At 39.9% G+C, this 18,229-nt stretch overlaps 1 long non-coding RNA gene across 2 annotated transcripts; it reads right to left on the bottom strand.

Annotated features, from left to right (window-relative positions):
* Positions 1-735: 735 nt before the first annotated feature.
* On the bottom strand, positions 736-3,669 carry LOC142527215 (uncharacterized). 2 transcript variants are annotated; one of them, XR_012815424.1, is made up of 4 exons: positions 3,331-3,669; positions 3,224-3,291; positions 1,418-1,515; positions 736-1,309 (listed from the first exon to the last, which is right to left on the bottom strand). It is a non-coding gene; the product is annotated as an uncharacterized LOC142527215 (long non-coding RNA). The 2 variants fall into 2 exon arrangements; XR_012815423.1 differs by having other exon boundaries at positions 3,224-3,669.
* Between the last annotated feature and the right edge of the window lie 14,560 nt (positions 3,670-18,229).

Raw genomic sequence — 18,229 nt, 5'->3', positions numbered from 1 at the left:
TCTGGATTTGGTCATTATGTAAACTAGCCACCAAGGCACACGCATTGCGTGTGTCATGAATATATGAGGTTAATATATTAAACATTCATGAGATTACAACATCATCAATATATGAAGCTAATATATCAAACATTCATGATATTATAAAAGATGTAATAGTAATTGTTTATATATCATTTAAAAAAAAATCATATGACATTATGGATTTTATGATACTATTTTATAACGAAAGAACTCAAATTGAACATCATTGTCACACCAATTGTACAAAAATAAAATAAAATTAGATAGATGATAACAAATCAAAAAAATCATTATAATCAAGCATGCATTTCCGAACCGCGACTAAGATATGAAAGAAAAAACACCAACACAGTAGCAGACACACACTTTCACCTTGCATTCAAGAAGGGTCTTTCGATATTTGTTTTGTATTTTGGATATCAGAATTGGACGATTACATTCTTTTCTGGTTTGGGGGAATAACTTTGTTTGAGAGACTTGGGAAAAAGAAAGAAACAGAGAGGACGTGGGAATAAATGATAAGTTGGAGGATTTCAGAATTGGATGATTCCATTATTTTCTGGTTTGGGGAAAAAATTTTGTTTGGGAAAGACTTGGGAAAAAGAAAGAAACAGAGAGGACGTGGGAATAAATGATAAGTTGGAGGATTTAAGAATTGGATGATTCCATTATTTTCTGGTTTGGGGAAAAAATTTTGTTTGGGAAAGACTTGGGAAAAAGAAAGAAACAGAGAGGACGTGGGAATAAATGATAAGTTGGAGGATTTCAGAATTGGATGATTCCATTATTTTCTGGTTTAGGGAAAAAATTTTGTTTGGGAAACGTGGGAAAAAGAGAAACATAGAGACGTTGAATTTTCGAAGTTATCAAAAAATTAACATTCCCTTTGCCTTTGACACAGAGAGAAGATAATGGAGGTATAATTTAATAATTAGAACAAATTTTTGGTGTGTCATGACCTACCAAATCAGTTTGTATAAAGTCCTCAGCCTTAATAAAACCTGAAGTTGATATCTTTCAGTTTCACCAATGAATGGACAAAAATTCCATATAAAAATCCAAAAGAATTTATGTGTTACTGTGTAATTTAATATGGATTGACGAAGAAAGATAAAAGTAAAATCATTAGTACATAAAGGAGAATGTAATAATGAGATTGCTCGGCAATATACAAACCTGATATGAATAAATACATCAATTTGTTGAGCTGTAGCGATGACCTAAAGAAAATGGTATCTATAGATCCACAAAATGGAGTTATACACCAAGATACAGTTTTAATTGTCTGTAAAGAATATAATAAAACAATATTTAAGCATTAAGATAATGATTTTAGTGACTCTAGTACATATTAGAAAATATTAGAAAATAATAATAGGGCCAAGAAGTATACTTCCCAGGTACATGTTTTTCCAAGACGCGTTGCAAGTGCATCTATGCAATAAACAACATCTGCTCGAGGTCTAGAACCAGAAACTACACCAAGAATAGCTGACAAAAAATAGCAGAAAATCTGCATTTTACATATGCCTGAACTCCAAGGCGTAAATCATCAAAAAAATAAAATAAAAGGAAACTGAAGTACAATATCTGTAGACCAATAAACCAAGAGTTGTGGTATCTCTTAGTTACACTAATGCTCTCCCATATGGCCCATACATTTAATTTTTCTCTGTGATTGACTGGTTAACTGTTTGTGAAAATTGAGATTATTTATGATTCTTATAATTTTATGAGATGAGAGTGAATGTAAGACCATGAAAATATAAGGAGGCCACATTGCTTTTTGAACCTTTTGTTGTTGCGGGGCTTCATCCAGATGCCAATTGTGAGGCCCGGGGCCGAAGAGGCCGAGGGGTGATCGCCGGTGCCATCAGTTGCACGGACAATGAGCGGCTCCTGGCAGGCTTCTAGGTGGAGGGAACATGAATGAACCGATCCACACAGGAATGAGAGAGATTCCGAGACTGTTCAATGTAATGGACTGTACAGTTGAAGAGGGCTTAAAAGATTTGATTTGTACTACTCATATCACGAAGGTGCATCTTCTTTTCGGTAGCTCATCACATAAGAACTCCAAAGTTAAGCGTGCTTGACTTGGGGCAATTTTGAGATGGGTGACCTCCTGGGAAGTTTCCCAGGGTGCGTGTGAGTGAGGACATAAGCACGCTGGAAAGACTCGTCTTGATACAGTGAGGACAGTCGTCGAATCTGGGGCGTTACACCAATCTTGAGGTTGTTGAGGATGCATTCATCAAGAGGAAGAAATTGTGAAATGGCGAGAGCTGAAATGTTGGACTTTAAAATGCAGACATATCAGCAGCCCGCACTTCGAACATTGGAACCTCAGGTTTGTTGTTTATTATTTTTAGTTTTGACATAACATTTGCCTTGCAATCTAGTGCATGCACATGCTCTCTTTGACAGCACTTACTCTGAAAACTCTTCTAGCATTTCATACATAATGATTTCCTCAAAGAATAAGCTTATTCTCTCTGAACTGATGTGTTGTAAGAACTTAGTCTTTGTTTAAGGTAGATGCATGTTTTTATCTTAAATTACATATAGATATAACTGGTTCAAGTGAAGATGACAGCCATTATGCTTGAAACTATTATTATTTTTTATTTTCCCTACTATTCAATCTGTTTAAAATGTGCAAAGGCAACTCGATTATTGTTTTTTATTCTTATATTTTTGTTTACAATCAATAGGTGCTTTTTAAGTATACTCCTAGAAAAAATTTGGCTTTGCGATTGAAAGATTTGGCGGCATTTTTCTTTCCTGAAGGTGTTAAGGTGCGTATGTGCCTTGTTCCAGGATTCTTTTAAGAGTGCTACGAACTTGGAAACTTAGCATTTTGGTATCTAACTGTTTTCTGTCAGATAGACGTTAGTAATTCAAAGCAACACAGAGCAGTAGAAGCTTTCTTCAGACCATAACTTCAAATTCCATATTTAAAAGTAGCAGTAAAATGAAAAATGACCCAATATACTTTGCTCCTACTGCTACAGAGTATGACTACATGTTTCAGCATAAATTCAAGCCATATGCACAAATAAGCTTAGTTTCAAACATAAATCCAACATTTTACCCATATATATTCAAAAATTTCAGGTTTAAAAATGATAAGACCACTTAAATCGATCAAAATTAATCAAACTAAATTAAATTTAAAGATGAAAAAAATTGAAATAACCGTAGGTTGTTGCAGCCAAACCACCGACGCTATGGAGGAGGCGCTGGAGTTGGCGCGTGCGAAGGAAACTAAGGAGAGGATGGCTGGCGTCGAGCATCTCCACCAACTGCTCGAAGTATCGAGGAAAACATATACGGCGTCTAAGGAGACTTTACTCGTGAATGTATGTTTAGATATTCTGAGAGACAACAATTTTCGAGTTTGTCAGGGTGCTCTACTGGCGCTGGCCTCGGCTGTTGTGCTCTCCGGTGAGCATTTGAAACTCCACTTCAAGGCGCTTGTTTTGGAAGGGAAGAGCCGGAGGCGAGACCGACAATTTGAGATGATTTTTTGAAAGAAAGATATTTAACCTGATTGGATCTTGAAAAAACGTGGAGAGGTGGATTGGCACTTGTGAGAGAAGAAATGAAGAAAGGATTTTGGAAGGGAAGAGGTGGAGGCGAGACCGAAAATGAAAAAAGGAGAATGAAACTGAAATAGCCTATAATAATTTTTCCTGGTGAGATTATGGTATACGCAAGTGGCCCCTGCACTGAAACTGACCGGTAACTGGCGACCGGATAATAAAATGCTCCCATGACCAGTAACTGGCGACCGGATAAAATAGTAAACGTCTGATCAGACTGTAGCCACAGTATACTGGGTGAAACAAACTCAACTGACCGGTAGCTGGCGATCGGATTTAGCAATAATCCCATGATAGTGAAATGGCCACAAGCAATATCGCATAATCTCAAAAATGATCATTTTATATATTTATGCACGTAATATAATTAAATGGCACAATTAAATATCCTATAATAATTTACTGCTTGGATTGGATCACTCCCAGGCTCGCTGCAACCTAAATATGTCATGAAAATATGCAATAGATTTATGGGACCAAACTATGCAATAACATTCTAAAATGTGACAATTACGCCTACCGACTTCGTATTTAATCATGACTCCGAACCAACCCGAACCAACACTGAACTGTCATGTAGTCATGATTAAAATACGCCTAAAATGATAAAATAATGCTCCTAAAATGGTGAGGGCCGAAATCTAGGTGAATGGAGGCCAAAACATGAAACGCTCTTCCGAGAGTCAATTTGGCACATCGCACCGTAAATTCTCGTACGACCTCAAAAATGATCCGAATTACAAACGGTCAAAAACATGACCTTCCTAACTCAATGAGGCACTGTCCAGTCCAAGGCCATAGGCTAAAAGCCGACCGAGTACTCGAACGAGCCACTGAACCGACACAGCAAGTTGCTGTCCCAAAAATACAGCAACCGTGCTTGGTTTGCTTGCGTCGTTTTGCGAGGCTAATGGCCATTGGTGCTTGAACCACCGACCAAAACCTCTTACCAACATCCCAAGGAATGATTTGGACCATGGCTAGGGGCCCTAGGCCAGCCACAATCCTCACCATTCCAGCAACCAACCGAAAAGATTCACCCGAGAGCACCTTTGCGCGCGTGAGGGTGTTTTGCTTCGCTTGCTGTCTCGTCTCGTTCCAGTGGTCATTTGATTGACCATGGCACGACCTAGACATCTTGGGGCATGGTATGAACCGTGGCTAAGGGCCATAGGCCAACCAAGATCCACACCAAACCAACCAAATCGAACGCATCTATGCTGTAAAAATGAAGAAGCCGAATGTGGGGGAGGGGCTGTTCTAGCGTTTTATGTAAAAACCGATTAGCCATGGACCAAGCCACCAAAAAAGCGACTTAGTCACGTCTTAGACATGCTAGGGAAGTGATCTAATCATGGCTATAGGCCCCTAGGGCAGCCAAGATCCTATCTATTCCCTTATGACCGCAACATCAGATTTTCGAACACAAATGGACACAAATGGAGTTGCTGTCATTTTCGAATTTCCAGCAAGCATGGGGGCTGAAACAATGGACTAAAGTGATCCTAATCCATCCTAGAACATGTCTAGATGTTGCCTTTGGAGCCTGGAATCGAGCCAACCACCTGAAGGTACAAAAACAAGCAAAAACCGTGAAGCTGCATCATGAAATTCGAAATTTCTGCATGTGAATTTTTCTGAAAATGCTGAGGTATTTCGGTTTTTGCTTAATAAAACATGATCATGCAATGAAAATAATTGATATTAGGACTTGATTGAAGAGTCAAGGAAGAATATATGCATGCCTGGTTTTGTTTGAAAGAAAAACGAAAAGAAGAGACGATCCGGCGCGGAGGAGGTGGAGCGCTTTCTATTCTCCGTAGCTTGCTCGATTTTCTCTCTTCTTTTCTCTAGTGCTAGCCACGATTTTTCTTCTCAAAAACACTCTGAATTTCGGTGATGGAGGGGGGAATAATAGTGGTTAAAAGAGTGAGGAGAATGGGTGCAAAATATAGGGAAAGATATCAATACCAAGTCTACTCTTTTTGAATTTTGAATTCTAGTTGCTATCAAGTCTTCTTGGATGGATCTAGAAAGGGTTGGCTGATAATCCTTGCTAATCTAGACTAATATAATGCTCATTAATTAATTAAATAAGGTTGACTAGTAATTAAAAAGATTAGCATGTTAAAACAACAAGGAATGGGTCAAAAGGGTGATGAGTTGGCAAGGCAATGGTCTAGACATCTAAGGTGGCCGAAAATAACTAATAAATGTAGTGGAAATGTTGTTATCTAGTAAATCAATAACCCTTAAAAGCCTCACTAATCCTTTAATTAATTTAGTGAATTAAACCCTTAATTATTGGAACTTAAATGAACTTATTTCCTACTCACCTCAAGTAATTAAATTAAATCCCCAAACCTCCTTATTAATTAAATGAACTTACTTGCTAGCTAAAATAAATTACGGAAATGTTTTCTAAATCTTAAATTCTATCTCAAAACTCCAACTCCTGTCCGGCCTCACTGAAATAACTGAAATGGTAAAAATCAAACTACTGCATGAAATAATAAAATAATTAACTTTAAATACTCATGCAACAAAAATCATTTTAATTTAAATACTAGAATTATGCATGGTTTATACGTAGTCTAAGTTACGGGTTCTACAATCCTTCCCCCCTTAAAAGAAATTCCGTCCTCGAAATTAAAACTCACCGAATAACTCGGGGTAACGATCTCTCATCTCCGACTCAGACTCCCATGTAGCTTCCTCCTCTGAATGGTTGAGCCATCTGACTTTGACTCGCTTAACCAGCTTGTTCCGAAGCTTCTTCTCCTGCCTGTCTAGGATCTGCACTGGCCTCTCCTCATAAGATAGGTTCGGAGTAAGCTGCAACGGCTCAAAGTTCAGGACATGCGAAGGGTTCGCCATGTACTTCCTTAGCATGGAGACGTGGAACACATTGTGTACTCCGGCCAGATTCGGCGGAAGAGCCACATGATAAGCTAGCGTCCCAACTCTGTCGAGAATCTCAAATGGTCCAATGAATCTCGGACTGAGCTTCCCTTTCTTGCCAAATCTCATGACACCCTTCATAGGTGCCACTTTCACAAAGACATGGTCGCCGACAGCAAACTCTAAATCTCTCCTCCTCTGATCTGCATAACTCTTCTGTCGACTCTGAGCAGTCCTCATTCTCTCACGGATCCGAGCTACTACGTCGAAAGTCTGCTGAATAATTTCTGGAACCAACTCTGCTCTCTCTCCTACTTCATCCCAATGCACAGGTGATCTACACTTGCGGCCATATAGTGCTTCATACGGAGCCATATCAATGGAAGACTGGAAGCTGTTGTTGTAGGTGAACTCAACCAATGGCAAGTTCGACTCCAACTCCCTGAGAAATCAATGACGCAAGCACGGAGAAGATCCGCTAAAATCTGAATGACTCGCTCTGACTGCCCATCTGTCTGCGGATGGAAGGCTGTCCTAAACAGCAACTTCGTACCCAAAGTCGAATGTAAACTCTTCCAAAACGAGGAAGTGAATCTGGGATCTCTGTCAGATACGATAGATACTGGAATGCCATGAAGTCGGACTATCTCTCGGATATACAACTCCGCATACTGAACCATGGTGAAAGTCGTCTTAATAGGCAAGAAGTGCGCTGACTTGGTAAGACGATCTACAATCACCCAGATAGCATTCGATCCTCTGGCTGACCTCGGCAATTCGGTCACAAAGTCCAGGGTAACATTCTCCCACTTCCACTCGGGAATAGGGAGAGGCTTGAGCAAACCTGCTGGTCTCTGATGCTCCGCTTTCACTAATTGGCAAGTCAGACACCCGGACGCAAATCGCCTGATAATCCTTCTTCATCCCTGGCCACTAATACAATAGCTGCAGATCCTTGTACATCTTCGTACTCCCTGGATGAATAGAGTACAACGACGTATGGGCTTCTGATAAGATATCTGCTCGGATAGAATCACTGCTAGGAACCCATATCCTGTCTCGGTATCTCACAATACCATTACTGATTGAATACAAGACACTGCCCTTGGCCTCATCCCTCTGCTTCCACTTTGCTAACTGCTCATCTGATGACTGACCACTGCGAATATGGTCCAGAAGAGAAGACTGAATGGTCAAGGTAGATAGACGGGGAACTCTACCTTGAGGATAAGTCTCAAGATCAAACCTCTGCATCTCAATCTGAAGTGGTCTCGACACTGTCAAATGAGCCATCACTGCGACTTTTCTGCTCAATGCATCCGCAACTACATTAGCTTTACCCGGGTGGTAGCTAATGTCACGGTCATAATCCTTCACCAGCTCCAACCAACGCCTCTGACGCTTGTTCAGCTCCTTCTGCGTAAAGAAATACTTGAGGCTCTTGTGGTCGGTAAAGATCTGGCACTTCTCTCCATACAGATAATGCCTCCAAATCTTCAAGGCAAAAACTAATGCGGCCAACTCTAGATCATGGGTAGGGTAGTTCTTCTCATGAGTCTTCAACTGTCTAGAAGCATAAGCTATCACCTTCCCATGCTGCATCAATACTGCGCCAAGACCGAGCTTCGAAGCATCGGTATACAGAACAAACTCACCGGACCCTGATGGCACGGCCAAAACTAGTGCTGAGATAAGAGCTTGCTTCAAAGTATCGAAGCTCTTCTGACACTCCTCGCTCCAAACAAATTTCACATTCTTCTTGGTCAGTGCTGTGAGTGGAACTGCAATTGAAGAGAATCCATTAATGAGCTTCCGATAATATCCTGCTAATCCAAGAAAACTGCGGATCTCTGATGCATTTTGCGGAACAACCCAATCTCTGACTGCTGCAACTTTCGCTGGGTCTACCTCAATACCACTGCTGGATACAATGTGGCCTAAGAACGCCACCTTCTCTAACCAGAATTCGCATTTACTGAACTTTGCGAATAATTTGTGCTTTTGCAATGTCTGCAACACTGTGGCCAGATGCCTTCTGTGATCCTCCCGATTCTTGGAGTAGACGAGAATGTCATCTATGAATACTATCACAAACTGGTCGAGGTATGGCTGAAATACGCGATTCATGAGATCCATGAAGATCGCTGGCGCATTCGTCAAACCGAACGGCATCACAAGAAACTCGTAGTGACCATAACGAGTCCTGAAAGATGTCTTTGAAACATCAGCATCTCTCACCTTCAACTGGTGATAACCGGAACGCAGATCTATCTTAGAGAAAATCGAAGCTCCCTGCAACTGGTCAAATAGATCCTCAATCCTCGGAAGTGGGTATTTATTCTTCACTGTAACCCTGTTCAACTCCCGATAGTCAATACAAAGCCTCATCGTGCCATTTTTCTTCTTAACAAACAAGACTGGCGCGCTCCAAGGTGAGAAACTAGGGCGAATGAACTCCTTGTCAAGAAGTTCCTGAATCTGCTTCTTAAGCTCTGCCATCTCTGTCGGTGCAAGTTGGTACGGTGCTTTTGAGATCGGAGCCGTACCTGGCATAAGCTCTATGGAAAACTCCACCTCTCTCTCAGGTGGCATACCAGAGACGTCCTCAAGAAAAACGTCTAAGAAGTCTCTAACAATCGGAACATCTGAGGCTGACTGACTGGGTGCCTCGGGGACAGATACAAAGGTTTCTAGAAACGCCCGACACCCTCTATGCATGAGCTTCCTAGCCTGAACATATGGAATAATACGTGGTAGAGGAAAGTACCTGTCTGGCTCAAATAAGAACTGCGTCATTCCAGGCGGTCGGACTAGAATAGATCTCCGCTGGAAGTCAATAAAAACTCTGTTCCGCAGTAACCAATCCATCCCTAGTATAATGTCAAACTCTGGCATCGGCAGTACGATCAGATCCGCATAAACAAGGTTGCCATGGAGCTCAAGATCTATGTCTCGGATCACACTGGTGGCTGCCATCTCCTCGCCAGACGGCAGTACTACGGAATAGGCTATATCTAGCCCAATGGTCTTAATTTTGAGGAAATTAGCAAAGACCTCTGAAATGAATGAGTGAGTGGCCCCTGAATCTATCAAGGCCTTCGTAGCAAAACCGGATATAAAAATTCTCCCTGAAAGATCGGAACTCTAAGTTGAACCCAATAGTTACAAAGACTAAACTTATAGACATGCAAAGGTTGAAGTTCTTCTAACTTAAATTTCCAAAATATTACAAAGTAGAGCATGCAATCCTAACGCAATTCTATGTTCAAAATATTAACCCAAAACATTAAGTTCCAAATGCAGACTCAAAGCTTAAGGTACCTGTCATCAGCATAGTATCGGGGTTCGTCTCCGTCGCATGCAGAGCAAACACTCTGCCCTGGGTAGGTAGGTTCCTTTGAGGGCACTGCAGAAATAAGTGGTCTGGACTACCACACCTATAACACTTTCCTGAGCCGTACAAACATGCTCCAGAATGGCGACGTGAACACTTAGGACAGACTGGGCGCTCAGGAACCCTCGGGGCTGGGCGTCCCCGCTGCTGCTGCTGCTGCTGGCCTCTGTTTCTAGGCGGCCCGTGAAAAGGCCTCTTGTTTTGCTGCTGATGCTGCTGAGTAGGAGGGCGGTGCGGTACCTGGGCTGGTCGCTTTCCCAAGCGATCTCTCTCGATATCACGCTGATCCTGCTCTGCGGCTAGGGCTTTGGAGACAGCGACCTCATAAGAAGTAGGGTCAGACACCCTAACATCACGGCGCAAGATCGGCCGTAGACCCACCAGAAAATGCATCATCTTGGCTCTAGCATCGTTTGCAATCAGGGGTACAAAATGACAACCCCTCTTGAACTTACGGATGAACTCCGTGACAGTCATATCTCCTTGCCTCAAGCTCATAAACTCAGTGGTCAACCTGGTGCGCACTTCCTCAGCAAAGTATTTGGAGTAGAACACCTCCGTGAAACGTGCCCAAGTCAGGGTAGCCAAGTCAAGGGCTACTGAAGCTCCTTCCCACCATAAGCGGGCGTCTCCTCCGAGAAGATAAGAGGCACAACGAACTCGATCCGCATCGCCAAGCTCCATGAAATCAAAGATAACCTCGAGGGACTTGATCCAGCCCTCGGCAATCATGGGGTCCGACGTCCCAGAAAACTCTTTCGGACGCATCTTCATGAATCTTTCGTAGACAGCCTCGGGCACTGACGGCCTGGTCGCCACAGCATTGTTCCCCGCAAACTGTGCGAAGAACTGAGTCATCCCAGCTAACATCTGAGCATTCATGTCCGGTGGAGGTGGAGGTGGTAAGTCTCTCTCCTGCCTTGGCTCCTCTCTGTCCTCTCGGCGAGGCTCCTCCCCAGTAGGGCGCTCAAGGATGCGTCTAGGGGGCATACTGTTCCATACATAACCCATACGTAACTAACATGCATAATTCCATAATTTATTTAAATTTAAATACTGAACAAATAAAATGAATCTGGACATAAAATGCTTCATGAAATCATGCCGTTAAGAAAATAATTCATGCTTTAAAGAAAATGCGTAAATATAAACTTACAGACCGAAGACGTGACTTCGTGAGCTTCTCTTGGTCAGTAGTAGTACAACCCTATACAGAACCACCGCTCTGATACCATCTGTAAAGGCCTAAACTCCTTAATTAAGTAACTCAAATGAGCTTATTTTCCTACTCACCTCAAGTAATTAAATTAAATCCTCAAACTTCCTTAAATGAACTTACTTGCTAGCTAAAATAAATTCCGGAAATGTTTTCTAAATCTTAAATTCTATCTCAAAGCTCCAACTCCAGTCCGGCCTCACTGAAATAACTGAAAGAATAAAATTAAAACTACTGAAATGAAATAATTAACTTTAAAGAAAGGCACTTTAAATACTCATGCAACAAAAATCATTTTAATTTAAATACTAGAATTATGCATGGTTTATACGTAGTCTAAGTTACGGGTTCTACATGCTAACTATGGGAAAGGACAGCAGATCTGGTCTTGGTTACGTTGAAAGTATGTATGAACATGGTGAGTCGTTTAACTCCAGTTCAAAGACCACAATATTTGTGAAGGTGTTGAAGACTATGCTGAACCCTTAACAGAGAATCCACCCATGAAGACTGTGCAAAGCTCAAGGCTGGTCTCTGAATAGAAGCTGAAAACATCCAGTTCATCTTCCTCACCGTCAAAAGGTCACTCCTCAGCAAAGGTATCACAAGTCAAGAAGCATGTGTCAACCTCAAAATTCAAACAAAGAAAGCGTCATTTCATCTGTCACTACTGTTATAATCCTGAGCACATCAAACCCTTCTGCTACAAACTTAGAAATGACTACCTCAGTTGGAATTCAAATCGGGTGTTGCATAAGGTGTTGTCAAACACCAAGTCCAACACCGCAGTCAAGAATTCTCCCGCAAAAAAAATTTGGGTACCAAAACTGTTATTCGATGCAATGTCATTTATAACTCTTTAAAAACTAACATTGCAGATGCATGGTACTTTGACAGTGGGTGCTTTCGCCATATGACTGGTTCCAAAGTACACCTCATTGATTATGTTGAAGTAAAAGGTGGACGTGTAACCTATGGAGATGGTGCAAAAAGGAGAATTGTAGGCAAGGGAACTCTGAACGTCGATGGGCTTCCTGAACTTCACAATGTTCTGCATGTTGAAGGACTTAATTTGAACTTAATAAGCATAAGTCAACTCTGTGATGATGATTTACACGTTAGGTTCAACAAAAATAAATGTGAAGTTTTTAATGATGCCAATGTTTGTGTTATGTCAGGTACTAGGTCTGCTGACAACTGCTATCTTTTGGGAGAAGGTGATTATTTCCGAAGTGCCAAGGTAAGTGATTTGGACCTATGGCATCAAAAACTGGGTCACGTGAGCTTCAAGACCTTGAAAAATCTGTGTAAGTTTGATGCTGTAAGTGGTATGCAAAATTTAATTTCAGGTAATACATATATATGTGGACCTTGTCAGAAAGGTAAACAAACCCGTGTTGCACATCCCGTGTTGCAACACTTCGAGACAACACGATGCCTTGATTTATTACACATGGATCTAATGGGTCCAATGGATGTTGAGAGCTTGGGTGGTAAGAAAAATTTGTTTATTTGCGTTGATGATTTTTTGCGCTTTACTTGGATAAGCTTTCTTAGAGAAAAATGTGATACCTTTGATGCTTTTAAGAAATTACATGCTAGGATAACAAACCTGTATGATCTGAGGGTGAACAGAATAAGAACCGATCATGGTAAGGAGTTTGAGAATTCTCAATTTATTTCTTTGTGCGACAAGAAAGGTATCACTCATGAATATTCAGCTCCGAAAACCCCTCAACAAAACGGCATAGCTGAAAGGAAGAATCGAACCCTCCAAAAAATAGCTCGGGTCATGCTAAGTTCCAAGAATGTGCCAAAACGTTTTGGGCCGAAGCTTTGAATACTGCATGTCACATTTCCAACCGTGTATTTTTAAAGAGTGGATCTACCATGACACCGTATGAAATCTTAATGGGAAGAAAACTGAACCTTAAATATTTTCATAGCTTTGGCTGTGCTTGCTATGCTTTAAATGATCGTGATCATCTTTCAAAATTTGATTCCAAAAGTGATCAATGCATATTTCTCGGATATTCAATGAATAGTCGCGCTTATCGTGTGTTTAACTTGAGAACTAGGACAACTATTGAATCAATTAATGTTGTATTCGATGATTTTGCAGATCCAACAGGAAAAACTAAGGAAAAGGGTACTGAAGAACTACTGGATGCAAGTGAGCCACCGACAAGTATAGGTGTTGAGCATGGTGTTGAGTTCAGTGGGGCAACACCGAGTGCAAAACCGCCTCTGAACCAAACAGAAGGAATAGATAATGAAGATGTTGATGATGATGAGGTGATAATCAATGACGGGAAAGATATTCCCAGCAAAATTCAGAAGAACCACCTATCATCACAAATTATTGGTAAAGTACATGAAGACGTGCAAACGAGGAAAAAGGAGAAGGTCGAATACCGAAAGATGATTGGGTTGGTGTGCATGAGTTCCACATTTTCCCAAGTAAGTCTCTCATGTTTTGTGTCTCTAATTTAACCAAAGAATATTAATGAAGCACTAAAAGACGAATTTTGGGTCAATGCAATGCATGAAGAACTTGAACAGTTTGTGCGCAATGATGTTTGAGATTTAGTTTCCAGACCTTTGAATACCTGTTATTGGAACAAAATGAATTTTCAAAAATAAAACGGATGAATCTGGTAACATCATATGGAATAAAGCTCGGTTGGTAGCTCAAGGGTATACGCAGGTTGAGGGGTGAATTTTGATGAAACCTTTGCTCATGTAGCCCGAATTGAGTCTGTGCGACTGTTGCTTGCCATAGCTTATCATATGCGCATAAAGTTGTATTAAATGTACGTAAAGAGTGCCTTTTTAAATGAAATTTGAATGAGAAAGCATACATAAGTCAACCTAAAGGGTTTGAAGATCAACATCACATGGACCATGTCTACAAGTTGAAGAAAGCTCTATATGAACTGAAACAAGTTCCACGAGTATGGTATGGTAAGTTGGCTGATTACTTGATCAACTTGGGCTTTAAACAAGATGAGGTTGATAAAACCCTATTTATTCAAAAATTTAAGCTTGATATTTTGATTTGCCAAGTCTATGTAGATGACATTATCTTCGGTAGTTCATCACAAAAGCTTGTTGATAACTTTGTTCAATGCATGTCATCACAATTTGAAATGAGCATGGTAGGAGAGTTGAATTTCTTCCTTGGATTACACGTTAAACAATTGCATTGTAGAACCCGTTAAATCATACTACGTATAAGCCATGCATAATTTCTAGTATTTAAATTTAAAATGATTTTGTTGCATGAGGATTTAAATTCTTTTTTTTAAATTTAATTATTTTATGCAGTAGTTTAGTTATTATCTTTTCAGTTAAATAAGCGAGGCCGGACTGGAGTTGGAGTTTTGAGATAAAAATTAATATTTAGAAAACATTCCTAGAATTTATTTAAGATAAATAATAAGTTAATTTAATGTAAAAAAATGTTTAAAGAAAGTTTAAGAATTTAATTAATTAATTAGAAGTTAAGTAGTAAATGAATTCCTTTAGGTTCAATAATTAATTTAAAAGCCTAAATTAAAATATGTGACCAATTGAGATAAGTTAATCTAGGCTTATTTTAATTAAGAAATTTCAACTTAACATGTTAGCAATTTAATTCAAAGAATTAGCCATGCATGTAAGATAATTACCATCCTAAACTAATTTATTAATTCACTAAAATACCTAATGAGTAGATAAAACTTTAAAGATTTAAAATACAAGATTTAAGTAATATTTCACCTCATTTATTTAAAAAGTTTTCGGTCACCCCTTTGTAGAAGATTTGAATTTAGTTGACAACTCACAAACTTTGATTCTTTCCATATCCATCCTTGGTAGATAATCCCTTCATTTTTAATCAACAATAATTAATGATTTAAGCAATATTTCCACTTCATATTTTTGTAGAAATCGGCCACTCCTAATCTTTCCTTGGGGAGATAATTCCATCACATTTAATCTTCAATAATTAATCATTAAACAATTTTCTTACCTTTATTTGACATGGAAGAATCGGCCATGCCCCTCCCAATTTTTTTTCAAATCCCTTGATATCAAATAATATCAATCATTTCCCTTATCTCTCAACTCAAGGATAGAAAGGTTTCTATCTTGCCATTATATCTCCCAAATACTTTGTAACCTCCCCATTTCATTCCAAGCTTTCTCTCCTCTCAATATTTTCGAAATTTTCAGACAGAATTCAGTAGGAGAAAACATGAGAAGCAAGGAAGAAATAAGAGAGAAAACAAGAGAAGTAAGAAGCAACTCTGTCTCCTCCGCGCCGTGTCGTCGTAATCGATTTGTTTTCATTTAAAACAAATCCAGGGCATGTATATGTTACTTCTTTGCTCTTCAATCAAGTCATATAATTATTTTTAAACATCACATGTACATGATTTAAAGGGAAAACCGAAATTTTACAGCAACTACACAAAGAAAATTCTGCACAGTTTTTCGGCCCCTTCCTATGCTTCACGTTGGTATTGTTTTAGTGATTTCATGGGTTGGCTCACGTCCAGGCTTTCCAGGCTGCATCTAGGATGGATATAGGGTGTGTTAAGAAGGGATTTGACCATTGGTTAAAGTCTCTTTTTCCCCCAGCAACTCGAATGGGCAGCAACACGTCCATAATGCATTTTTGAGTCTCGGGTAGCACGATTTTTGGTCTAAGGCAAGTGTTCTGATCTTGTCTGCCCTAGGGGCTGTAGCCATGGTAAGAACCCTTCCTTGACATGTCTAGGATGTGACCAAGATGCACTTTCATGGCTTGGTTCAAGTCCCAATCGGTTTCAAAAATAAACAAGAACAACCCTTCGGTTTTGGAAAAATTCTGGTTGTTGTGTGTGTGTTGTGTTTCGAAATTTTGGTGTGGTGTGGGTCTTGGTTGGCTCTTTAGCCCTTAGACACGGTCCAAACCATACCCCTTGACATCTAGATCATTCCATGGTCAACCAAATGGCCACTTGAATGATCCATGACAGCAAACAATAGCAACGTCCCACGCATGCAGTTTGTTGCTCTCGGTTGGGAGTGTGGTCACGTTTCTGGTGTGGGTTGGATTGTGGCTGGCCTAGGACCCTTAGCCATGGTTCAAACCATACCCTAGGATGTAGGTAAGAGGCTCTGGTCGGTGGTTCAAGCCCAATGGCCATTAGCCTCGCAAACAACGCAAAGGAGGGCAAGCACTACTGCTGTATTCATTGGACAGCAAGTTTGTGCTTCGGCTCAGAGGCTCGTTTGAGTTCTTGGTTGGCTTTTAGCCTATGGCCTTGGACTGGACAGTACATCATCAAGTTAGAAAGGTCATGTTTTTGGCTGTTTGTGATTTTGTCAATTTTAGTGGTCGTACGAGAATTTACGGTGCAATGTGCCAAAGTGACTCTCGAAAGAGCGTTTAATGTTTTAGCCTCCATTCACCAAAATTTCGAGTACTGTAATTTTAGGAGCATTATTTTATCATTTTAGGTGTATTTTAATCATGACTAAACGATGGTTCGGTGTTGGTTCGGGTTGGTACGGAGTCGTGATTATATACTAAGTCGTTTGGCGTAATTGTCTCGTTTTTTGGCTCAATTACGAAGCGTTGGTCAAGTTAGGTTAATTGCATTTTTCTCATGTTAGAATTAGGTCGCAGCGAGCCTGGTAACGATCCAACCCATTTGGTAAAATAATACAGGATATTTAATTATGTTATTTAATTATAGTACGTGCAAAAATATAAAAGTTTATTTTTGAGATATATGCGATATTGCTTGTGGCCACCTCACTTCATGGGATAGCAGCTTATCATAGGATTATTACTTCATCCGGTGGTCACTGGCCGGTTCTGTAACGTCTGAAAAATCAGTCCACGTAAACCATATGCATGCAAAAATATTTTAATTGCTTAATTGTTTTATTTAATTGCTTTTAAATGCTAGCATGATGTTGACTATATGATTAAATGTATAATTGCATGATTAAATGATTATATGACATGTTTACATGAAATTAAAGATTTTGCATTAATATTCGATAATAGGCAGGGGAAATGAGACCGGGGACGACCAAGACAAGAATATGTATTTTTATTTAAATAGTGGTAAGGCTTCCTAATATGATTAAAAAAATGATTTAAATTTTCGAAAAATGTTGGAGTTCGAATTATTTTTCGAATCAAGCTCGATTTTTCCCGGGAAGCCGGTTTTGGGCAAATAAGGAGTTTTAAAATATCAAAAATATTATTTTTGGGAAATTTATTTTATAAACTTTTATAATTTATTTAATTAAGTGTTATTGGGCCCAATTTAATTAATTTAAGTAGGCCAATTTACCCTTAAGCATGCAAGCCCAAAACCAAAGCCCATTAATATGTAATTAAGTTTATAAATAACTAAACCTAGTCTTCAAACCCTCATATTTCAGCCTCCATCAGCCGAGAACACCTTGCACACATTCACAATTTTTTTGAAAATAAGGAGAAGAAAAAGGCTAGGAGTTCTTCGTCGTCCGGTCGTCCAACGTCGCACCCTCGCCGAAGATCGTATATTCGAGCGTTATACACACAAATGCACGTTTTCTAAACTCTTTCAAACATCATACAAATCATAATATTTGTGTTTTAATTGTTTATGCTTGAATAAAATAGGAATTCGATAATTTTTATGGTAAACGTTTATTTTCAAAAATACGTCGATCTTGCGTTTGTTTGAAAACATTTTTGAATCCTACGGACCCCCTGCCAAAACATGATAAAATATGAATGATTTATAGCCAAAACATGATAATTAATTGAGAAAACAAAGCTGGAAATCATGGGTTAAAAATCAGAATTGAAGAGCCGTGAGTTTTTTTTTTTGTTAGTGTTCATGTGTGGTTCAAGTGGCTCGTTTGTGGTGCATGGGGCCATGGGGCTCGACCAGGTCTGGGGTTTGGGTCCTAAGGGTCATGGTTAGGTCCTAGGGAGAGTCCTAGGAGGGCTAGGGCTCGAGTCATGGGCTGGGGAAGAGTCCACGTGAAGTGGGACTCTCCCCCACGCGTTGAGTGATGGAAATTCTGCAGAAGGGGGTGAGGGACTCACGGTTC

This window comes from Primulina tabacum, chromosome 15 (genome assembly GCF_025594145.1).
Source record: "Primulina tabacum isolate GXHZ01 chromosome 15, ASM2559414v2, whole genome shotgun sequence".
Classification (NCBI taxonomy): Eukaryota; Viridiplantae; Streptophyta; class Magnoliopsida; order Lamiales; family Gesneriaceae; genus Primulina; species Primulina tabacum.
This window is presented reverse-complemented; position numbering and strand designations above follow the sequence as displayed.